This window comes from Triturus cristatus, chromosome 6, assembly GCF_964204655.1.
Source record: "Triturus cristatus chromosome 6, aTriCri1.1, whole genome shotgun sequence".
In the NCBI taxonomy this organism is placed as follows: Eukaryota; Metazoa; Chordata; class Amphibia; order Caudata; family Salamandridae; genus Triturus; species Triturus cristatus.
Genome location: NC_140589.1, coordinates 26,391,297 through 26,414,403, shown reverse-complemented (window position 1 = coordinate 26,414,403; position 23,107 = coordinate 26,391,297). Strand labels below are relative to the sequence as shown.

Sequence of the window (23,107 nt, the reverse complement as noted above, 5' to 3'; positions counted from 1 at the left end):
GTCACCTCCCTCCCGTCAGCTGCAGTCTGCAAATCTTCCTAATCTTGCCCTTTTAGTTTATGGGCGTCCAATTGATGGCAGGTTCTCTCGTAGGGGGATTTCCATGTATATTCCTAAGCGATTAACAGTCCCGCCCATGTGCAGGAACCCCGGAGCACTTTATCCAAATATATTCTTAAGTGCTGAAGTTGGCTTTTTTTCGGGAAGGCCTTCAAAAAGTCACTTAAGAATTTCATAATGCAGCCTAAGATAAGGCCTCAGAGGTCAGATTTCTTCATCTTGTAGTGGCAAAAGAAGGGACTGTGAGATTATATGCTCTCAGAATATATCTTTTTTGTAATAGCACAGAAAAAGAACCTTCACAAAGCCTTTTGATATTCATAGACCGGTATGAAGAAGTGCTTGGCCCTGCAGCCCATAGGCTGCCATTATGAGTATAGAAAAAGAGTATAGAAAAAGAAAACTGCCTTTAAGAGCAGAGACCACCAGTATCCCGTCATACTCAGCCAGAGGCAGTTACCTTAGTTCTTTTTTCCGGCTCCTTCGGACAGGACCCTTGGAGCATTGAACTCTACCTCTTTAGTTTTTTTTCCTTCAATTTAACTTGAATGGTTTTTTGCTTCACTTGACATCTTTTGTCCTTCTTTGTGGAGCAAGGTGTTTTTCTGAGGAAAAAGGGTTTATTGTCCTATTCATTGACAAATGCCCTAGATGTGGCAGAAAAAAGCTAAAGCAGACCCTCATGAAGTCAGTGTTCTGTTTGCCTTCCTCTCATCTTCCCAGCTCCTGTGACATCTGCAAGACCTTCTCCAGACGTACCCTACATGACAGGGAGAAGATTCACCTGCAGTGAAGAGAGAAGAAAACAGCAGGTAGTCAGTGGGACCTCTGAGCGAAGGGGAAGAAAATCTTTCTCCAGAACTCTTACCCCCAACCCCCCAGTGGACGTGGGAGATCTGAGAGGAGTTTAGCACCCAGAAAACTCTTGCGGTCCCGATCTATGATGAGGTAGACGTCGAGAGGAGATACCGCGCCGACATGATTGCCGTCATTGACTGGCTCAGCGTCGAAGAAACGTCGTAGAGGACCAATAGAAAGACCTCGAGAGCCACGTCACACCGACGTCGAAAAAAGTGTTGACGTCGAGGGATACAGACTCATCGTCACCGAGAGATAGAAGATCGAAGGCTAAGCATCGAAGACGTGATTGGTCGACTTCGAGAACTCGCTCTTCATAGAGTGGTCGACTCATCAACGTCAAGGAGCAGATCTTTGTCAAAAAGTCGATGGCAAAGATCAACGTCTAGGCGAGGAAAGGCATCTAAAAAGAGAATCTACTCTTCGGACTCTCACTCCAGAGCTCAATCATTGGTGGAGATACCAGAGTCTTCCACCCCAGCATCACCTGCACAGGTTCCCGCAGTGCAGCCTCTTCCGGCTTTTCCTATTCTGCAGCAGCTTCCAGTACCTCAGCTTCTGGTGACTCCAGTAATACCAGCACCGGTTCCTCCTGCGGTATCTTGGACCACACCGGCTCCTAGAAGATCACGTTCAAGATCGTGCCGTCTATCTCGACATGGGCGCTCACTATCCTCTACTAGATCATGACATTCAGGGCACCACTCTTACCGCAGATTCAAATCATGTTCACGCCGTCACTATCATAGAGGTATGTCCTACTCTACCAGAGACTGCTCTCCTACATGATCTTATTCACCACAACCTCAGTCCTCTGACATTAATACCTTTCAAGAGGTCCTGGTTCGTGGCAGAACTAAACTGAACATTCCTATGGAGACTCCTACTCCATCAACGTCTGTTATTTTTGAAACACTGCATCAACTCACGGTGTATAGACCACTACTACCTCTAGTGCTAGGCCTGCTCGATCCAGCCATGGAGTTGTTCCTCATACCAGCGGTGGCAAAATCTGCACCGTCAAGGCTCATCAAGAAATATCGCTCACCTGAACAGGATCCTTTGTTCTTACGGTCTGACCCTCCTCCTGATTTGGTTGTAATTCTGGTGGCAAGAAAGTCTCTCGCCACTTCCCCATCTACATCTCCTTCCGATAAGAAAAGCAAAAAGATGGATTCATCAGAACGCAAAATCTGCAACATGGCCGCTCTATCCATGAAAACAGCCAGTGCCACAGCCCTCTTAAGACAATATGACCGCTCATTGTGGGACTCAATGTTGCACTTAACAGACCACCTCCCTAAAGAACATAGGAAAGATTTCCTAGAAATAGTTCAAGAGGATGCAATGGTCTCCAACCAAATCAGCGCTACAGCAGACTCCTTGCTCCTGGCTGCTCATGGCTACTGCCATGGAATATCCCTAGGTCAGCACGCATGGCTGCGTTAGTCTCTGAAACCTGATGCCCAGTTACGGCTACAGAACTTACCCTTTTCTGGCTCCACTTTTTTCGGTTCACAGGCGGATGATGAGATGTCATGTATGAAAAAAGAGATGGATATTTTGAAAGCGGTGGGGCTAGAGAAATCACAAGAACAGCGACGTTCTTTTCATCCCTACCACCGACGTTTCTGTGCTCAGAGGGTTCAAACCCATCAATGGCAATCAAACGGATCACACCACCACCAGCTGTACCAACAGCACAAACCGCAGAGAGGTCATAACTCCTAACAAACTAATCAAGGAGCACCACAAATCGCTGCATCAAAACCCTGAATCCTCTCTTCCCCCTCTTCTGTTACCCACTGCGGTGGGGGGGGGGAAGCATTTTAAATTATCTGGCAGAGTGGAAAAACATCACATCAGACGCCTGGGTCTTGAATATTGTCAAACATGGTTATCTTCTCAGGTTCACTGCCCCACTTCCATCTATTCCTCCCAGGGCATCCACGTCTTGCCTAAAGCTTTTACAGGAATAAGTCAACATCCTGTGCCGCAAAAAAGCGATCAAACGTGTCCCACGAAACCAACGCCATTAAGATATCTACTCCCGATACTTCCTAATGCAAAAAAAAGGCAGACCAGAGTTCATGCCGATTCTCGACCTTCGCATCGCAGAAAAGTGGATCAAAAAGGAAAAATTCAGAATGTTGGCCTTGCATCAAATGTATCCTCAACTTCAAAAGGGAGACTGGCTCTGTGCAATACATCTACACAACGCCTATTTTCACATCCCAATCAAAAAAGTCTCATCAGAGGTTTCTCAGGTTTGTCGTGGGACACAATCACTACCATAATGCGGTTCTCTCATTCGGAATAAAGTCAGCGACCAGGACATTCTCCAAATGCATGGTTGTGGTGGCAGTGCACCTTCGGAAACAAAAATCTTTGTATATCCTTACCTGGACAACTGGCTGATCAAAGCACCCCCATTCTCAGAAGCTCAGGAACATTTCCTAAGGACATACGATCTGCTTTATTGCTTGGGTCTACACATCAATATGCAAAGGTCCACGGCATCGCCAGTTCAGACTCTACATTACTTAGAAGCTACCATCGACACACTGCAGGAAAAGGTGTTTCCTTTAGAGGAATGACTGTGATCCAGTCTCCAAAAATGTCACAACCTTCAGCGGATAACCCATCCATCAGTACGCATAGTCTCCCCTCTCCTCTGCTCGATGGCCTCCTGCATGTTCCTGACTCCAAAAGTTTGTCTCCATATGCGTCCTCTCCAGGAACGTTTAGATCAGTGGAACCAATTCTCTGGGAACTTGGACGACAAGATTACACTATCAACTCAAGCAGTGGAATCTCTCTAGTGGTAGTGCTCCCAGAAAAATCTCTTGTGCGGAATGCCCTTCCACCCACTTCTTCCGACACAAACCGTAGTCACAAATGCTTCAGTGCTCGACTGGGGAGCCCATATGGATCACTTACAAGTACAGGGTCTTTGGTCTCCCAGAGAACAAAAGTATCATATCAACCTTATTGAACTTCAAGCAGTAGCAGGCTTTCAAGGCTTTTCACCCGTCATTCATGACTAACAACATGCTTATTCAAACTGACAATACAACCCCCATGTACTACCTGAGCAAGCAGGGTGGAACGAGGCCCAGACCTCTGTCGCAAGAAACCCAGTCGATTTGGCATTGGCTCATTGCCTGGTAGTGGCTCACCTTCCAGGGGACCAGAATATCCAGGCAGAAGCACTCAGCAGGGTTCTCGACAACAATCACGAGTGGTACTGAATGAAGAAGTCGCGGAAAGTATTTTCAGTCTGTTGGGCACACCTTTTATAGATCAGTTCACCACAGAGGATAACGAAAAATGCCACAACTTCGCCTCCAGATTTCACCATCCACAGTCTCTGGGCAATGGTCCATGGATCGACTGGTCAAACAAATTTCTTTTTGCTTTTCCTCCAATACCATTAATACCGACACTCCTGCAGAAACTGGCAGCCACAACAGCCCAGATACTCATCGCCCCAGAATAGCCGTGAAAACTGTGGTTCCCGGACATGCCTCACTGGTTTATATTCCACATCTCGACTTCTACACCCCAGCTTGTCATCTTTGAGTTTGGCAGCGTGGCTCCTGAAATAGTTCAGTATGGTCATTTAAACCTGTCTCAGGATTGTATGGACATGCTAAAGGAAGCCAAGCGACCGTCTACACGAACAGCGTATGCGTTTAAATGGAAGCGACTCTTTATTTGGTGCTCTTCTAACCAGTTTGATCCCACTTCCTGCCAGGAAGATGCTAGTCTTCCCTATTTATTGTCTCTTGCCAAGTTGGGCCTCCAATACTCTTCAATGAGTCCATCTTTTTTCTCTTACAGCATATAGGAAAAGTCCTTCACACCCAACTCATCCTCTCCCTATCCAACGAACCCAACACCGCCAGACAACTTTCGAGAAGGCATGGAAGCAGTTGCCAAATGGATGAAAAACCGCTGCCTACAACTAAACACCAACAAAACCAAAGTACTCCTCATGGGCCCAAACCCTGACGCCTGGAGCGACACCTGGTGGCCCCCACCCTCGGAAACTCGCCAACCCTCAAGGACACACACACACGCGCAACCTGGGAATCATCCTGGACTCCGAGCTCAAAATGGACCGCCAGATCAACTCTGTCTCGTCTTCCTGCTCCCACACCCTCCGCCTTCTTCGTAAGACCTACAAAACATCCAGAACGCCGCCGAAAGACTGGTCCTCAACCTGCCAAAACACTGCCACATCTCTCAGCACCTGCGCACACTGCACTGGCTCCCCGTCGAGGCAAGAATCCCCTTCAAGATACATACCTGAACAGCCGACTCAAATTCCACGCATCCCAAAGGACCCTACGGTCAGCCCAACTCTCCTACGCCATGGTCCCCCGTACCAAAAAGACCAGATCGGGAGGCCACTCCTTCCTTGTGGCCAAAGCCTGAAACGCCCTACCGCTCCACCTCGGAGACATCGCTCCCCATCTTTGCAAGAAACCTCAAAAACTGGCTCTTAGACAAACCCCTCCTTGATGGAATGGATCCTGCTCCCCACCTACCCCTAGTTCCTTGAGACCCTTACGGGTGAGTGGACACGCTTAACAAACCTCTGATGCATTGATTGAATCTTTCTTTAGGATTCCAGTCATTAATGACTTCTTAGAGGGATTAATAAGGTTTTTCCTCCCTTTAGACGCCCTTCCCCTCCATGGGAGCTGAACGTAGTATTGTCTCGTCTCATGCTTCCTCCCTTTGAGCCCATCCACAAAGCTTCATTACAGCATTTCACATGGAAAACCGCTTTCCTAGTGGCCATGATATCGGCAAGATGAGTTAGTGAGATTCAGCCTGTTGGACTTGGCACTTTTTTGAACTTTTTGCCTTAACCTCTGACATGCTGGTAGTGGTTTTAGGCCTCTGGGCACTTTAGCACTGTGACCCAGTGTAAAGTGCATGCGTTCTGAGTGCGTGTGGTGAGATTGGCCTGCCTTCCCATAGGAATGCGTGGTGGATGTGTGTCCATGGTAATTCCTGGTATGAGAGGAGTGCAGGGTCGAGTTTAGTAGGTATGAACTCGTGAGAATAAATGCTGCTGCTATGGTGACTGGTGGAGAAATGCCACTTTTAGAAGTTGGCATTTCTGTGTGCTGTGTGTCTGCCTGCCTGATATGAATTGCATGTCTGGCTTGTGATTGACAGGAGCGGAGAGGTGTGGGTGGCTCCAGGAGGGGCAGGTTGAGTCAGCTAGGCTGAATGGGACACCTGGAGGAAGAGTGGTGGGAGGAGTAATTCCCTGTCTCTGAATGGGATGGTGCTTCCCTCCACAATGCTGGCTCCACCCCCTGTGGTGTCTGTTCACTGAGCCCCCACCTGACAAAGGGGAGAGGAGCTGAACAAAACAAAGTGCTCAAATCCCCCCTAAACCAGTCGTGACTGGTATCCCCAAGCCCTGTGCTGTGACACAAAGGGATTTACTAGTATAAATATAGGGTCTGTGACCCCATGAAAATGTGCAGTCTTCGTTCCTGATTCTTGCGGGGCATGCTGCTGCTGGGGCCCAGGAGGACCTGCCAGGAGGGCTGCCTCCTTGGGCCCAGCTATGCCCCTGGGACCTTTTGATTCATTTCTTGATCCCTAAGGACTTTAATCCTAGCGCCTGTTGAGCGCTTTATTTCATTTTTATTGAGAGCCCTTTATTTTTCCTGAAGAGGAGCGCTCTTGTTTTCCCACTGCAGCGCTGGGCTGCGATAGTCTTCGAGGGAATCCCGACGTAGGGATTCCCTCGCTTGTGCTGACTTCGTAGCGGGTGCCCACCCCGCGTCATGGCCACATCCGATTTATTCTATTGGGTGCAGGTGCCCATCCCGCGTTGTCCGAACTAGCGAGTGCCCACCCCGCTTTGTGATTTTAGGAAGAGGGAGCCTACCCCTCATTGCCACCGAGAAACGGGATCTCCGCCGCCGTCCGCGGCCCGCCTGGTTGTGGGCAGGGCCTGATGGACGGAAGTGGAAGAGGAGAGACAAAATGGCGGCGTCTGCTCGCGCAGGGCTCCCGTGAGCCGATGGGAGCCCTGCATGTGCGCATGAAGCCCCGGGTCCTAGGTGGGGGCCCAGGTGAAGAAGAGGAGCGGCCGAGGCCCCCGATGGCAGCGCGGGGCTCCCAGGAGTGAAGGGAAGCCCTGTGTGCTCCCAAAAGGAGAGCAGAGTTTTCCCCCCTCAGAGTGGAGACCGGCTTAGAGAGATGCGGGGCTCCCGTAAACTGCTGGGAGCCCCGGCACCCAGGGAGGTGTCCCGATCCTGACCGCCGGTGAGTAGGGGATTGCCGATCGAGGCACAGGGTAGGTGCTTTGGGGGAAACTGAGCAGCCCCGCCTGACAGCGGGCCGATCCAATGTGGGCCATATTTGTTTTAGGGCCCCGTGGGGAGCCTGAGGGCCCGTGCGTGCCCAGGGCCTTGGTACTGGCGATTTTTATTTATTTTTTTTTTTCTTTTTCAGCTGCCCCACCTGACAGAGGGCAGCTGCACCGATGGAGATTTGGCTCCCAGAGCCCCAGTGGGGGCTTAGAGGGCATGTGTAGCACCAGTGCCATGCTTGCAACGTTATGGGGGCAAAGTTAATGTAAGACCCCCAGTGGGCACAATTGTGCCAGGGCCACTTCCCATGATTCTCAGCTGCGCCGCACCAGCGCGGGCACCTGCAACACTTTTGCACATTTGTTCTAAGGGCACAGTGAGAGCCCCGGCCTTCATTTGCTATACACAGCTGCCCAGCAAGTAGTGGGCAGCTGCAACGCTTAGGCCACAGTTCTTTCGGGGACATGTCTTAAGTTAGGAGTGAGATGCACTCCTTGGCCCCATATCTTCACAGCTGCACAGCACTTAGTGCCAGCTGCTACGTTTAGTTTTGCGCAATGGCGCAATTGGATTCCGCTGCATAGGCAGCAGCCCTGACATTCTGGACACCGGGCATTTGAGCCCCTCTTGAGAAGGCCAGTTGGCCAGGGGGACTGGGAGGTTTGTAGGGCGCCAGGCCCTTATCTGATTAATGCCTCTACTATGGTCTTTATTAGGAGACTGTGCTAAATGTGATTTATGTGGCGTTAGGAAATGTGATTCATTTAGTATGATTTACGCACCCTGTTATATACCTCCTAAATGTGGTTATGATTGAGGCCTATTATGGTTGTAGGAGAGTGGCATCGACTGCATAGTTGCCCCCAACTTTTTGCTGATGTTTTGACTGTTTTATGACTCTAGCCAGGCTGTGGCCCTGCTATCCAGGACCCCAGCCTATCTGCTTCCTCTCTAAAATGATGTGCGTACCTTAGGTACAAACCAATTGGATACTGAGGATACCCTATCAGCCCCTTGTAGATGGTACCCTAGGTACCCAGGGCATGGGTCCCTCAGAGGCCTACCAGGGCTGCAGCACTTATTGTGCCACCCTGGAACAGCCATACAAACTGACACCACCAGACCACTACTGTAGTCTGGGTGAGGTGGTGCTTGCACCCCTTACAGGGATACAGGTACCCTGTATCCCACCTATTTACAACACATATATTCTCATAGGTCACCCCTCAAGCAGGCCTTGCTAATCCTACAAGGCAGGGTGCTGAGATGTGTGAGGGGGGACCCCTACCTGAGTAGGGCCCCTCTGCAACCTTCATTAAAACTAGTGCGAGGTTGTTTGTAGTGCAGCCGTACCATATACTCTTAACCGCATTATAAGTAATCGCAATAGCGTGATAACTTAAGAGCGGCTGCACAGAACCATGTCGTGTTTGGTGTCAAACATGTAGGAATCATACCCCCAGTCCAGCCATGGGCATGAGGGCATGATTCCCCCCTGCTAGAGGGGCGATATGGGAAAAGCGGCAGAATTTAGACACCAATTTAAAAGTGCACACGTATTACAAAATGGATGCTACCCGCCACCCACACGACTCTGGCTGCCTGTTGCTGGGCAGAACTCCAGCCCCAGCAGCTGGACAATAGGGATCTTGTTGCAGGGAGGTGCTCCCACCTCCCCAGATAGACTATGTGGGTTGGAACTGGGTGGGTACACCATAGGATGCCTTTCAAAGTTGCACGTAGGCTGCTACAGCGCCTACATTCTGCATACACCGCCTTGAACCGGTTCAGGGGCATCCTGCCCCTCGCCCAGGCGGGAAACGCACAAAGGGGAGAGGGTGTAGCCACCCTTTCCTGCCTGAACTCTCATTGGTGGGTTCTGATTTAGCCACCCCCTCTACCTCTGGATAAAGGTGGGTGCAGAGTCCCCAGAGTCTCAGATTATTCTTGGACTTCACAGACTTGAACTTCGACGAGCTGCTGCCCAGCTGAATGGAGAAATCTCCCTTGGGGTAAAGGAGTTACCCCCCTGCTTGGCAGGCACCTGAAACACTGCAAGTGACGCGGTTGAAACTTCGCTGCTCCTTCGGACATCGACGACTCCTCTCTACCTTGAGGTGGGTTTCCTAGCATCCCAGAGGCCAGTGAGTGTGCACAGCAAGTCTGAGCACCGTGGACCGCGTGGGTGCCGAGATCCCCAATACCCCAGGACACCGGCCACCTCTTGCACAGCACACGAACCCGACAAGTGGGGAAGTTGTGCTTTGGCCCATTTGTGAGCCAACCTCTCAGCATCATCTGTGCCAAAGATAGACACCCTAGCCCGCTCCGGCGACCCGTGGGCGCACCTTTACGCACGCCAAATTGCAGCCTCCCGCGGTCCCTTGTCACTCGACTTGTGGGCCCTAGCGGAGGTCAATCTTTACTTCCAAGAGTTCCCCGGGTTGCTCCAGGCCTGCTTTTCAGTCTCCTCGCTGGAGACCTCGCTCAGACCTCGTAGGTAGGCACCAGCAGCTGATTTGTGAACCTTGCGTGGGTTGCGGTTGCCAAGGCTTAGTGGATCCAATCCGGACACTAACACCGCAGCGACCCTCCTCCTTCGTGGGACAGTCACCCTCCAGAAGCTGGCCTTCCTTGAAGCCTCCCGTAGCCCGTGGCTGCTGATCCAAGCTGCACCTTTTCCACTGGAAGCACCCGACATTGAAGGGCTCTTTCTCTTGAGCTCCCTGGTCACTGTGCCGTGACCCAGACTCTGTCCCCTCTGCTTTCAGGTCCTTCTCTTAAAGATCTACATCTTCAATCTTCACAACATAGACAACGCTTTTGGCTAGCAGCAGTTTTGTACATTTTCCTATTGAAAATCAGCCCGCGACCCAACATCGAAAACTACCTATGCACCCAGCTTCCCCGGGGCAGGTAACAGTGGTACCTCGGTACTCTTGTGGGTGTGGGCTCTTCAAAAGCTTAACTCTAAGCTCCTGAACTTGAACTTCTGCTAGAAGTGTTTTTAATCTTGTAAAGTTAAACCGCGACATTCTCCATAGGCTTTAATAGGGATCCCGATAGCAGCTTATACCACTGAACGCGTTTCCCGTGAGTCCCCTTCCTCACTACCTTGGGTGGTTTCACAAGGGGCCAGCGACCCTAAATGCCCTAGGCATTGTCTGTAGAATTGTCGTGGTTCTTATACCACTTTTTAGGTCGAGGACTACCGGTCTGCCGAAGGCAGATCCGGAAGTCGGAGATTTAATGTTTCCTAGAGTGGCTATTTAGCCCGCCTCTCTTTTTGCTTCTCCTCAATTGGCTGGCTTCCTTAACGGAGGCCAGCCATTGGAGGAGAGAGCCGTCCCTCCAAATAGGCTCCGTCTTTTTCAGATTCGGGGGCGTGTTCTTGCTGTTCTTTCTACTTTTTAGCCACGCCCTTTCTCAGGCGTGTTTTTCTCTCCTCCAGTCAATGGCAAGAGGAGAGAAAAAGAAACACGCCCCCGAATCTGAAATCGCCGCTGCCTTTCTCCGAGGCATTTCTTCTTCGCCTCGGAGAAAGGCGGCGGTGTTCATGGCGTCCCCTCCCCCTAGCTAGGACAGTAGTACCTGCGTTTTACCGGTTTATGAAGTCCTCTCATGTTGAGCGTACAAAACTTTAAGTGGCTTGACCTGCTTTCGGAGTAACCAGGTAGGTGTTTGTTATGGGATGCAGCCTCATGTCGAGCCTGAAGTTATCGCTAAATTGTATGGAGCTCTCCTACAAATCCCTGCCTGTTTTCCGTTGTGTGGCAGGCGACATCTGCCTCCAGCGCGAGGCGCTTCAGCTTACAGCGAGCGAGTGATAAGGCGCAACATAACGTCAAGTCGGGCCCGCCTTGGAAAAGGGGGGCTGTGATACGACACAGCACCACCATCCGAGTGTAGGTTGCCCAGCGTGGTTACATGCAGTTTGCACACTAAAATAAACTGTGCGCAGTGTCGAAATGGGATGCCTGTCAAATGAAAACACCGCAAGGTCTTTGGGTCCGTGTATAAAAGTAGGTTCTCCAAAGAGGGCATGAACTTTCGGCCAGCGCCTCCCTTTCCAAGAGATTGTCCTGCGTACCCCGCCGCAGACCGCAGTGCGATGTTATCTGGGAACAGACCCGCCGGGCAGAGGCCTGCAGAGAACTGCGCCGTCCACGAACTCCGGCTTTGCTTGTGTCTGCGCTGTTCTTGGCTCGTCGTGTGTTTTCCTTCATGTTTCGGTGCTGCTGCTTTCACTGTTTCAGAAGTGATAGCTACGAACTCCAGCCCCCTATAGAGTGATGTACCTAGCTGCAAGCGAGAGCAGGGGTGATGAGCAATAAAACAATGCTCGGACAATCGATATATATTCAGCGACGGCTACTGCAGAAATTCGGTAGTCATGAGAGCTATGCGTTATTTCTTTTTACAAACTCCCTCCTCAGAGAAATTGGCAGCAGGGAAAAGTTGGATAGTAAATTTTATTTCTTCTGGCTTACTTTAGTCACAGGCAGGCTCTGTTTTAAACTAGGTTACGGGGTAAGGCACCTGTTGCAACGATCGATGCGTATCCAGGACTTGTTGGGTGGAAGACGGTGACTGTGGTGTTAAATGCATTTGCAGGAGTGACCTGCGTGGGCTTTCATCTCATGTTTAGCTCTTACAATAACACAGCAGGTTAATGGTCCTGCTTCACAGCATCGCCTATAAATGTCGGTTACAGATGTGTTTTATGTAAGACAGCTGAGCTCAGTGGGTTAATGTCTTTGTTGCATAGATTCGTATGCTACGTGCAGGCAGTGCAGGAAGTGAGGGGGTCAAGCTAGATCAGGGAACCAGCAGCTGTTATGGAGCCTGCTCTGGTTCTGCTGGCCTGATGGAGTATGCTGAATTTGCCAACACCGGGATGCATTCTAGATGTGCTTGTAGCATGGTATGCTTTCCGTAGAGAGCAGCAGCCTGCCGGTGATGAGGTGTCTTTCCCACTTTCACTTACAACTGGGTCCAAACGCACAGGCCTCACTTAAAGAGCCATCAGTCTCACTCGTGTTCCAGTATCATCCTGGCTGGAAGCTATCTTGATCGTAGCATCTAAATGCCAATGCAATGGAGGGAAACAAAGGCTCTTAGGTTATCACTTCATAAATTCTTAAAAGAAACTGTGATTTGGAGACATGTTTTTGACTGTGTGTAAGAGATATGCATTCACTAAGAATATCAGATATATCTGTCTGTATTTAATTCTTTAATACCTCTCGCATCCCAATATGGGGCATCTGAGCACTTTGGAGCATACGCATACATTAGAAAGAGACAATAAATCATACAAGTGTGCAAATCAATGTTTTGTTAAAGCCCTGTTTTGCTCCAGACTGAAACACACGCCATGCCACCATCTGTGCGGCATTAGCTTTGCTGCTTCGCCCGCTGCCAGGGTGAATGGCTGCGCGCGCTGCCACGTAAATCTCCACATAAGTGGGGCTGCCCCGCCCGCCTGTAATCCACAGCTGAAAGGACGCGAACGATGCTCTGTTAAAAGGCCGTGCCACGAGTCTCTGTCAGTCAGCCCGGGTCTATTTTCTGTCCCAGCCTGAATCTGACCCTGCAACATCGACGCCCTAATTGTTCGCGTCTCGGCAGGTTTGAGGCGCTATGTAAACGCACTTACAAAAGCCATGCGGCCCACCACCACCTTAGGCACGCCCCCGCCCACACGGGAGCACCCCCACTGTATCCCTAGCGACCCCCACCAATTTACCTCACAGTGAGCTGCTATTGACCGCCCACTGTCCCTACTGGGAAGTAATCGGCGCCATCTGGATGTAAACAAAGCCCGGACCCCCTGGAAAAGGGGCTTTGACATTCAAGAGATGCCCCATCCCGGAAGGGCATCTTCGCACATTCCAACACAACGCCCTGGTCTTGCTGAGTCCTCGCCGGGGTTATTCTGAAAACCGAGGCGTGTGTTGAATGAGTCTGTGCCAGTCTACCCAAAGTACTACAGAGTGGGCACATTTTGCCAATACAACAAACATGCAAATCCTAGCGCTTTATTATGAACATGGGGCGTCTTTAAAATCGGTACTTGTGTACCACGAGTCCCACCGCGTGGGTAAAGTTAACAATATACCACTCATCACATTACACCGGAGCAGCGAGGTGCATGTATACAGCCCACGTAAATACCACAAGTGCACACTTTCAAACAAAATGACAAATACTCCATATGGCATTCAAATGGAAAATTAAGATTTGCGAAAGTAACTGTTAGTTTACAAGAAATATTCATTATATCACAAAAACGACATTTTGACTAAAAATTGAGCTGTGGTCAGTTTGCGTCAGTCATACTAACAAGTGATGCGCCGTCGACACAGTTTATATCAGTGTTTAACGAGACTGAGCACTGAGGTTGTAGTGTCCCCGTGACCATTACAGAGGGGCTTTCCCTAATGGTTACAGTTTCCATAAACTCCTCTAGCGCGTGAAACCTAAGAACTGACGTGCACGTTGTGCAGTTATCAGAGTAGTTTAAGTGCGGACAAGCGGCGCTTCTATGTCCAGTGTGTGTGAACCAGCAGTCAATGCCCGCTTGAGTCTGTTTCAGGCAATACCTAATTTCTGATGTTGACCATGAATTTTGAGCTGAGTTCAGGCCCCGCATGCGTTACAGACAGTACTGAGAAAGCTACTAATCTCGTCGCCACAATGTCCCCCTGAGGACTGAGCTCTGTTGACACAACTGTCTATCTCCCTCCTCAAAGGGGCACGGAGTGCGCAGTTTCCTCCGTCGGACCGCGCCTTCGTGCCGGATGCGGATATCGAGGCTTGCCCCCTGACTGAGCGGGGTTCACAGTGTTGTTATTGTAGTCAGTGTGTCATGGGTCCTAGTGCAAGGAAGGACATGCCTCCTCGGCTGCTGTTTGAAGTGTGAAATACAATAATATTCAAGGCTCAGTGTGTCCCTGGTGCCACTGCACCTGCTGCACCAATGGAAGCTTCACCCCTGGGGGGTCCTTTGCAGGGACGCCTGAGTGAAGTCTGTGAGGTTACAGTAAATGGCGGGAGATAGGACTTGCTTGCTCGCACGAAGATCACGGCTTGGGAGGGAACTCTGCCTTCTTTGGCCTGCAAGGCAGACAGCCCTGGGCAAGTTTTTGGGGCACACGCTCTTCTTGTCAGTGGTTATTGGTCAAGGCTTCTTGTGAAATACAGGACTCGATTATTTGCAGTCAGCCTCGCATAATGCACAGGGGGTAGCTTCTTCAGGAAGATTGGTGGGGGGGGGAGGGGTATATACGTCAGATTTCCCAACAATCACGCAGGTTAAAATACATTATATGCGCACTCTCTCTATCTCACTACCTCACTCTCTATCACTACATCACTATCTATTTCTATCTCACTCTCACTACCTCACTATATCACAACACACTCTCTTAAAGTGGTCTCAGATTTCCATGTGAATCAAACCATTGCTTTGCCCACGTTCTCTCCAAACCCCTCTTCTCCAGCGGAGCGCTCTCTCCATTCACTGGACGATAAAAGGGTACTAAAATTGTATTTGGATAAGACTAAAGCCATTCGTAATTCTCAACAATTGTTCAATTAGGGCCCAGTCTGCACGGGGTTAGCGACTTCTAAACATTCAATCTCTAGGTGGATTGTCTTTTGCATTCTTTGCTGCTATCAACTGTGAGAAGTTGGCCTGATGTATGATGTCACTAGTTCTAGTGTACACCTTATATCAGTCCAAACAACCCTTATGGTGATTGGTTGTAAAGTCAACCTTATAGACCAGCTATCCTAGTGGTAGCATGGACAAGAGCAGTCTTAGGCTAAACTCTGAATGGCATGTGAAGCCAGCTGTGATACCATATATAATCCCTTGAATACCAAATGAAAGGACACCACAACAGATATATATATAAAATAAAGTGTATTTATTCTAGTCAAACCCTCAGCACTCTTTATGAGATTCGAGGTAAGTACAACACAGTCTTATTTAAGCATACATTAAGTCACACAGGTAAGTAATACAGTTAGGCCCTAGGGGCCACGCAAACCATATACTAAAGAAGTGGTATAAGGACCACTGTCACGGAAATAGGATAGGCCTAGGGAATCGCTTGGGCTACACTACACTACCAACAGTTAGGAAGTGGGAGGCCCACGGGATTCAGGTGCAGAGTGGAAACACTCATGCGTAATGCGTATAATCGATAGAAATAGTACAGTTTTGAAATAAGCAGTTTAAGGACACTTCTGAAGCAACTAGAGAGTCGAGACTCGGAAACTAGACCCTAGGATAGTCACTACCCTTGTGAGCACCGAAGTACCCAAGTTACCTAGCCCACAGGCTGCGGGTGCATAGGTGTGAACTTGCGTCGGGTTTCGTCGTGGACTTCTATGGATGCCTGAAGGAAAGTTGCTGACAGGCAGTCAGTGCAGAGTGTCCGGTGGATTCCAAGGCAGGGATCAAGAAGGAAGGGTACCTGCAAGCAGAAGGGACAGAGTCAAGGTCACTAGCCAGTGACCACGTGGAACCAGGAAGGAACCAGGCGATGTCGTGAAGATTGCAGGTGAAGGGTGAAGCTTGTCGCTGCAGCCACGGGTACCAGGAGACTTCGAGGATGACCAGCACCAGGAGGCGAGCTGTCCCACGAAGGCTCTTGCTGTCGGCGGCGTCGAAGTCGAACTGGGACTCACCAAGCCTTGGCAAGCGGAACCCACGGAGAACGGAGGACTTGCTTCTGGTGCAGACCAGGAAGGTCTGGGGTGCTTCTCTTTTACAAAGAAGCGGGAGCCAGTCTGGAGGAGCCAAACCAGCAGTGAAGATTTCAAGGTGTGTCGTCACAAAGGCCGCTAGCCAACGGGCAAGCAACCGGACAGACGCGGCGAGCAGGAAAATGCAGAAGGGCCCCACGCAGGACTCGTGGAGTGTGGGGGGCTGATCTTCGGTGCAGATGGTGCTTGGGGTTGGGGCTTCTCAATCCCCGGTGCACAACTTCGAGGGTACCTCAGAAGCTGCGCTGGAAGATACTCGCCACTTTTCCCAGGTAGCCGGTCCCATGTCTCTCGTCGCCTCCACGGATCTCAGCTCGGCTGTGGATGTGGATCAGGGTCGGAGAAGTCTGGAAGTCAAGGCTCTGGTTGGGCTCTGCAGTCGGTCCCTCGTAGAACTTCAGCAAAGCAAAGGGTAGTCTCTTGATGGTGCCTGTTTGCACAGGGTAGCCACTCCTTGGCCACAAGGGAGATTCTTCAATCTTCTTCTTTCGTCGAATGTCGAAGGTCCAGAGTTTCTGTTCAAGTTGCGGGTTCAGGATAATCTAATCTCCTGGGGCCCAGCTACCACTCTTATACTAATCTGGGGGGGCTGGGTTGCCTGCTAGGTCACGCCTTATGTGTGGGACCTGGGAGGGGGGTGGTTACACCCCCTTCCCTTTGTCCAGTTTCGCGCCAGGACTGGGGCTGGTGTGCCCCAGCACCGGTTTGAACTGGACTATACATGGGACACCTTGTGTGCCCCAGGCAGTGTCTCGTTTCATTCATCCCTCCCTGCCCCAATACACTAAGGCCTGTCTGGGGTGGTGCTCGCACCTCCCAAGGCAGGAAACCTATTGTCCAAGCCTCCCTTGCCGGAATCACTCCCAGCAGCAGGAGGTCAGACTTGTGTCGTGGCAGCAGCATCCATTTTGCGATGCTGGGGCTCTGGTTAACTTTAACCGGGTAAGTAGGTTTCAACATGTCTTCTCCCTCTAGAAGGGAGGGATAATATCCTCATCCCCAGAAATGGTATGGGGGTATTATTCCACAGTGTTAGACACCTTACACGACATGTTTTGATAAAGCCAAACCATAGTTACCATAACCGTTTAAGATTATAAGGCACTTTAAGAGTATATGGTAGGCTATATCATAGAACAGCTATAAGGACATGGTTCCGAAAGCTGCAGACAGGCTCAGCTCATGCTAGAGCACCATCTCACATGTTACCAAGCACTCTGCCTCCAGGATTGTCAAGGCCTGCCATAGGAGTGGCTGATAGGTACACATGTGTCAATATATAGGTATAGGAATACTACACCTAAGCAAGGAGTGATTACACGACCTTGCCCCAGCTGAGTGATCAGCCAGTTGTGTCATAATGGAAGGCCAGGCCAGGCGTGGCATAATACATGCTGCAGCCCCTGGTAGGCCTAGGATACACCTATGCCCTGGGTACCTAAGGTACACTGTACAGGGGCCAATAAGGTGATCCTATCCAAATGGGTTATGCACCTAAAGTACATAGTATTAATTTAGAGAGAGAACAGCAGGGCTGTGGGTCTGATTAGCAGGCCCACAGCCACATCTAAGTCGAAAACCAGTAAAGCAAAAGCAAAAAGTGGGGGTGAACATAGAAAGAAGACCCTACTCTCCTACATCAACTTGCCAATACATCCCTTTTTTGGTAGGCCCAAAGCTCACTCTACCAGGGGTAAGGCAGCTACTGCTGCGCGCCTGAAGAATGTTCCTTAAGCAGATATCTGCAAGGCAGCGACATGGAGGTCTATCCATACATTCACTAAGCATTACTGCCTTGACACAGATGCCAGAGCGGATGTACAAGTAGGGTCAGGCATCTCACAGGAATCTTTTTTCTTAACGACGCTTTGTTTGGTACTTTGTCTACCTCACCACCTTAGGGGTGATGAGCTTGCTACTCTATTCATCGCTTATGACTATACATGGAAGTCCCCTACGAGAGAAGGTATAGTTTCTTACCTGTAATTCTAGTTCTCCAGTATTTGGGGTGTCTTTCATAGATTCACATGCCTGAATCATTCCCCGTCGTCGGAGTGGGAGTCCTAGGTTGCATAGAAAAGCAATAATTATGCATATAACAACCAAAAAACCCTGGTAACCTGAACCAGGAAGTAAAGTAGCCTAAGCTACATGGAAAAACACTTCCACAGCTATGACTATCACAGTCATTATATCCAGTCCAAACTGCAGCCAATCAGGCGACAGCACCCACCAGAATGTTCTTCTTAGAGGCTCAGGCTCTTGGATTTTCTACCGCACGTCGTGTGAAGGGAGTCTCCCTGAGCTCTGCTCAGTACTTCAAGTTTTTTCTGCTGTTTCTTCAACTTCTAGGATGTCAACTACAAAAAGATCCCTCTTCAGACCTTGCGAGTCCTGCGGGAAGCTTCGGCTTTTTTCTGAAGACCCTCACAAAAAATGTATTTATTGCCTCTATCCTGATCATGAGGTGAAGGAGTGTAAGATATGCCGGACTTTCCCTCAGAAAACCCTCAGGGATAGAGAAGGACGCCTTCTTCTGTGGCTGCCGAGGCTCAAGGATAAAGACGCTCCTTTGTCAGAGATACAAAGTGCCTCCTCTATCTCTTCCAGGAAAAGGGTGTCTGAAGAAGAGTTTTCTTCTACTGGGGCGAAGGTGTTGAGGAGAGCCCAGTCTGTTAAGGGCCCGGGTCAGTCTTCATCTTCATCTAAGAAGACGTCTCCACCTTCAGGAACCAAGCCCTCTACGCCCCCGAGGAAATCAGGAAACACTCTACCAGCTAAAAGTTTTCCTGACAGGAATTTACCTCAGGTGAGGTTGCCGCCGTCGACGGCAGTGGCGTCGACGGTTGTTATCGTCGACATTCTCGTCGCCAAGACCTGCAATGATAATTACATCAGCTTTGTCTCCGCCGACGCTGGTCTCGATGAGTGTTAAACCCATCTCGTCGACGAAGGAGGTGTCATCGCTCGTCTCCGCTCCGTCGACGGTAAGCACCAAGAAAGTCACTCCGTCTACGAGGACTTCCTCGTCGGCGACTGCTCCGTCGACGAAGTTTGTGGTACCGTCGACAGTTGCCCCGTCGACGAAGACTGGCTCGTCGGCGAAGATTCATGCGTCGGCTAAGATGGACTCGTCGACGCCCTCGTCGACGAAAGCATCGTCGGCGCCCTCGTCGACGAAGACGCCCTCGTCGGCGAAGATTGCCTCGTCAACGGCTACAGTCTCGTCGACGAAAACAGCCTCGTCGTCGAAAATGGCTTCTATGTCAGGAATACCACTGTCTTCGGTTCCATCGACGCGATTGTCACCACCTTCTTAGTCTACATGCATGGATATGCAGGTATGGACTGCGACTTCGTTGTCTGTCGTATGTGATCAAAGGGCAACGGCGACTACACTTCAGCGCCGAGGATCGTCTTTGGGAGCTATTTTGCCTCTAAAGTTGCCGGCGCAACTTTTACAATCAGATGAGGATGACTACTCCGGAGAGGATGAGAGGTTTCGGACTGCAAGGAGTCCATCGGAGCTTCTCATCAAATATCAAGATGATGTTGATGACCTGGACGAAGATCCCAATACGGAACCACAGCCGACACCTCCTGCACCGGTGCCGTCTGGTCAAATGCCATTAGAACTGCTTGATAATCTGCAGTATGTGTTGCAGGATTATTATAGGCGTTTCCCTCCTTCGGAAACGGCGGAATCTCTTCCGTCGACACCTATGCCAAGAGTGCAGTTGTCGTCTTTTCAGTCTCCAAGACCACCTTCTCCGTTGCCATCTCGTCAATCGCAGGCTACTGACGATGAAAGGGAGGAAGGAGAGGTAGATGATCAATCTATCATGTCGGAGTGGGATAATTATCAGGTGCAAACTCTTTCTCCAAGTGCTCTGGCTCCGGTGGACTCTCCCCCGGTGGACATCGGGAATTTCCATTCACTTATGGAGAGAGCGACCAAGAGATTCCTGATCCCCATGGAAACAAAGGAGGATGACTGCTTCCTGTATGATTTTAAAGACCAACCAAGGAAGCAGGTTCGGGCAATCCCAATCATTGACTTCATTTGGAAGGAGGGATTAAGACTAATGGCTACTCCAAACTCTCTTCCAGCAGTGTTACCACGGCTGGACAAGAAATATAAAGCCCCAAGTAACTCGCCAGCATGCCTTATTGGTCAACCTAAGGCAGACTCTGTTATAGCTCAAGCGGCTCAGAGACGGGCTAGAAATCCATCAACGCACATATCAGCTCCACCTGATACAGATGGTAGAAGATTGGACGCAATAGGAAAGAAGGTTTTCACGATGGCAGCAACCACAGTTCGGGCTGCAAACTCCCTGGCTATTTTAGGGAGATACGACCACCAGATGTGGTCCGACATCTCTCCTTTCCTCGATATGTTACCGGAGCCTTCAAAATCCGAGGCCTTAAAGATCTTGCAGGAAGGGGAGTATGCATCAGCGGAGATCATTGATGCAGCAGTGGATGTGGCATCAACTGGGTTCAGGCAGTTGGCGGGAGCTGCAGTGCTAAGGAGGCAGGGTTGGCTAAAGTCAACATCTTTTCGCCAGGAGGTGCAGTTTAAGATCATAGACATGCCATTTGATGGTGAGTCCTTATTCGGTTCACATGTGGATGAAGCACTACAGGCGATTAAGAAGGATACGGAGACGGCGAGGTCCCTGGGTAGTTTGCAATTCCGGAAGTCTTCCTTCCGTGGGGCCAGAGGACGTGGATCCTTCTCTAACAGGGGAGGTTATAATCAGCAGCGTTCCTTTCAAACCTCACAAACTGGCCAAAGATCTCAGAATTATCGCCAGCAATATTACAGACAGCGAAGTCAACCATATTCGCTGTCTCGAAGGAAACAATCCTTTCGTGGACGAGAGTCCAGTAAGAAGCAATGAGTTCTGCCACCTGCCACCATCTCTACCGTTACCACGTACAAAAATTGGAGGTCAAATATCCCACTTCTATTCAAATTGGTCCAAGATTACCACAGACAAGTGGGTGTTAGATATAATATCCAGAGGCCATGCTCTGGAATTCACAAAGATTCCGCCAAATTTTCCTCCCAAAGGTCCACCCCCTGCTCACCTCAAGGAGCTTTTTTCACAGATAAATATAATGATTCAAAAAGGAGCAATCGAAAAAGTCCCTTTCCTGCAGAAAGAAACGGGCTTTTATTCAAGATTTTTCCTCATCCGGAAAAAATCAGGAGAGTGGCGTCTCGACCTTCGCGCTCTCAACAAATTTTTAAAGAAAATGTATTTCCGGATGTTAACGCTCCAAGAAATTCTACAGTTGCTTTCGATGGGGGACTACATGGCCACCCTCGACCTACAGGACGCTTATTTTCATGTACCAATTCTACCCAGGCACAGAAAATGTCTACGGTTCAGAGTGGCTGGCAGGGATTTTCAATTCAGAGTCCTCCCATTTGGACTCCGTTCTGCACCCAGAGTCTTCACAAAGGTCATAGCGCCAGTGACTGCGCATCTCCGTCTGCAGGGAGTTCAAATATTTCCGTACCTGGACGACTGCCTTATCAAGGCGAGTTCTGCCAAGGTAGCATCCGAACATGTTAAAAAATGCCTCGTACTCTTTCAGTCCCTGGGTCTTTCCACAAATCTAGAGAAATCACATCTAACTCCTTCGCAAAGAAGAACGTTCCTAGGAGCGACATTGGATACGAATCTGTCCAAGGCCTTTGTGTCAAAAGAAAGGCAAATCAAGATATGCAACCTTGCGCGCTCACTACTATCAAAAGAGTGCGTTTCAGTCCGAGTGTACAAATCCTTCCTAGGGATGATTTCTTCTTGCATTCATCTCATTCCCAACTGCCGATACAGAATGAGACCGTTGCAAGAGGAGCTCAATCTGCAATGGCTTCAGATCACAGGATCATTCGAGGATATCATTCACATCACCTCACGAATGCGGGACGCCTTTCAGTGGTGGGGTCAGAGGAACCACTTGAAAGAGGGCTGTCCATTTCTGGTCGAAATGCCGGATTTCACAATCACCACAGATGCATCCCTCGAGGGTTGTGGAGCGCACCTTCAAGGAATGACAATCAGTGGCAGGTGGACTCTAGAACAAAGAAAGTGGCATATCAACCTGCTAGAGCTGCGAGCCATATTCTTGGCTTTAAAGTCCTTCCAAGCCATCATCAGAGGAGCATGCATACTAGTAAGAACAGACAATACAACAAGTATGCATTACTTGAACAAACAAGGCGGGACGAGGTCAGCCCTCCTATCTCAGCAAGCGCAAGAGATTTGGGATTGGGCGATTCGCCACAAGATCAACCTCCAAGCCATTCACGTCCCAGGAATCACGAATGTTCTGGCGGATTCCCTCAGCAGAACCACAACGTTGAATCACAAATGGGAGTTACACCAACCATTCCTAGACGGAGTATTTCACGAATGGGGGCATCCTGATCTAGACCTCTTTGCAACCAGCCAGAACCGCAAATGCCCATTCTTTGCAAGTTGGGTTCCCCACAAAGACTCGCTGGGAAATGCCTTTTCGATGAATTGGTCGCAAATATATGCCTACGCTTTTCCACCGATCCCGTTGGTTCCACGAGTTCTGCGCAAGATCAAACAGCCTTGCCTCATGATTTTAATTGCTCCCAGGTGGCCCCGCCAGTACTGGTTTACAGAACTTCTCCTCCTCTCGGAGGCCGAGCCCATACAGTTTCGACCAATTCCACATCTTCTGACCCTTCAGAACGGCCAAATTTGTCATCTGGACCCAGCATCGCTGAGATTAGCGGCATGGCTCCTCAACACCTTGAATTTGCACACCTAGATATCCCTCCAGACTGTCAAGAGGTTTTGGCCAATGCTCGAGCACCCGCAACTGTTAAAACTTACAAACTAAAGTGGAAGAGGTTTTGCATGTGGTGTCAATCTGTTAATCTCCATCCTATCCACGCAAGACCAGAACAAATTCTGCCTTTCTTTCTACAGTTGGCGAGGTCCGGTCTTTCCCATTCTACTCTGAAGGTGTTCTTGGCTGCAATTTCAAGGTTTCGGCAGGATGGTATTAACTCT

At 49.8% G+C, this 23,107-nt stretch overlaps 1 protein-coding gene across 1 annotated transcript in view; it reads left to right on the top strand.

Annotated features, from left to right (window-relative positions):
- Positions 1-23,107, top strand: part of LOC146813672 (cysteine-rich protein 3-like) — a 596,787-nt gene that overhangs the window by 465,786 nt on the left and 107,894 nt on the right. The window lies entirely within an intron of this gene.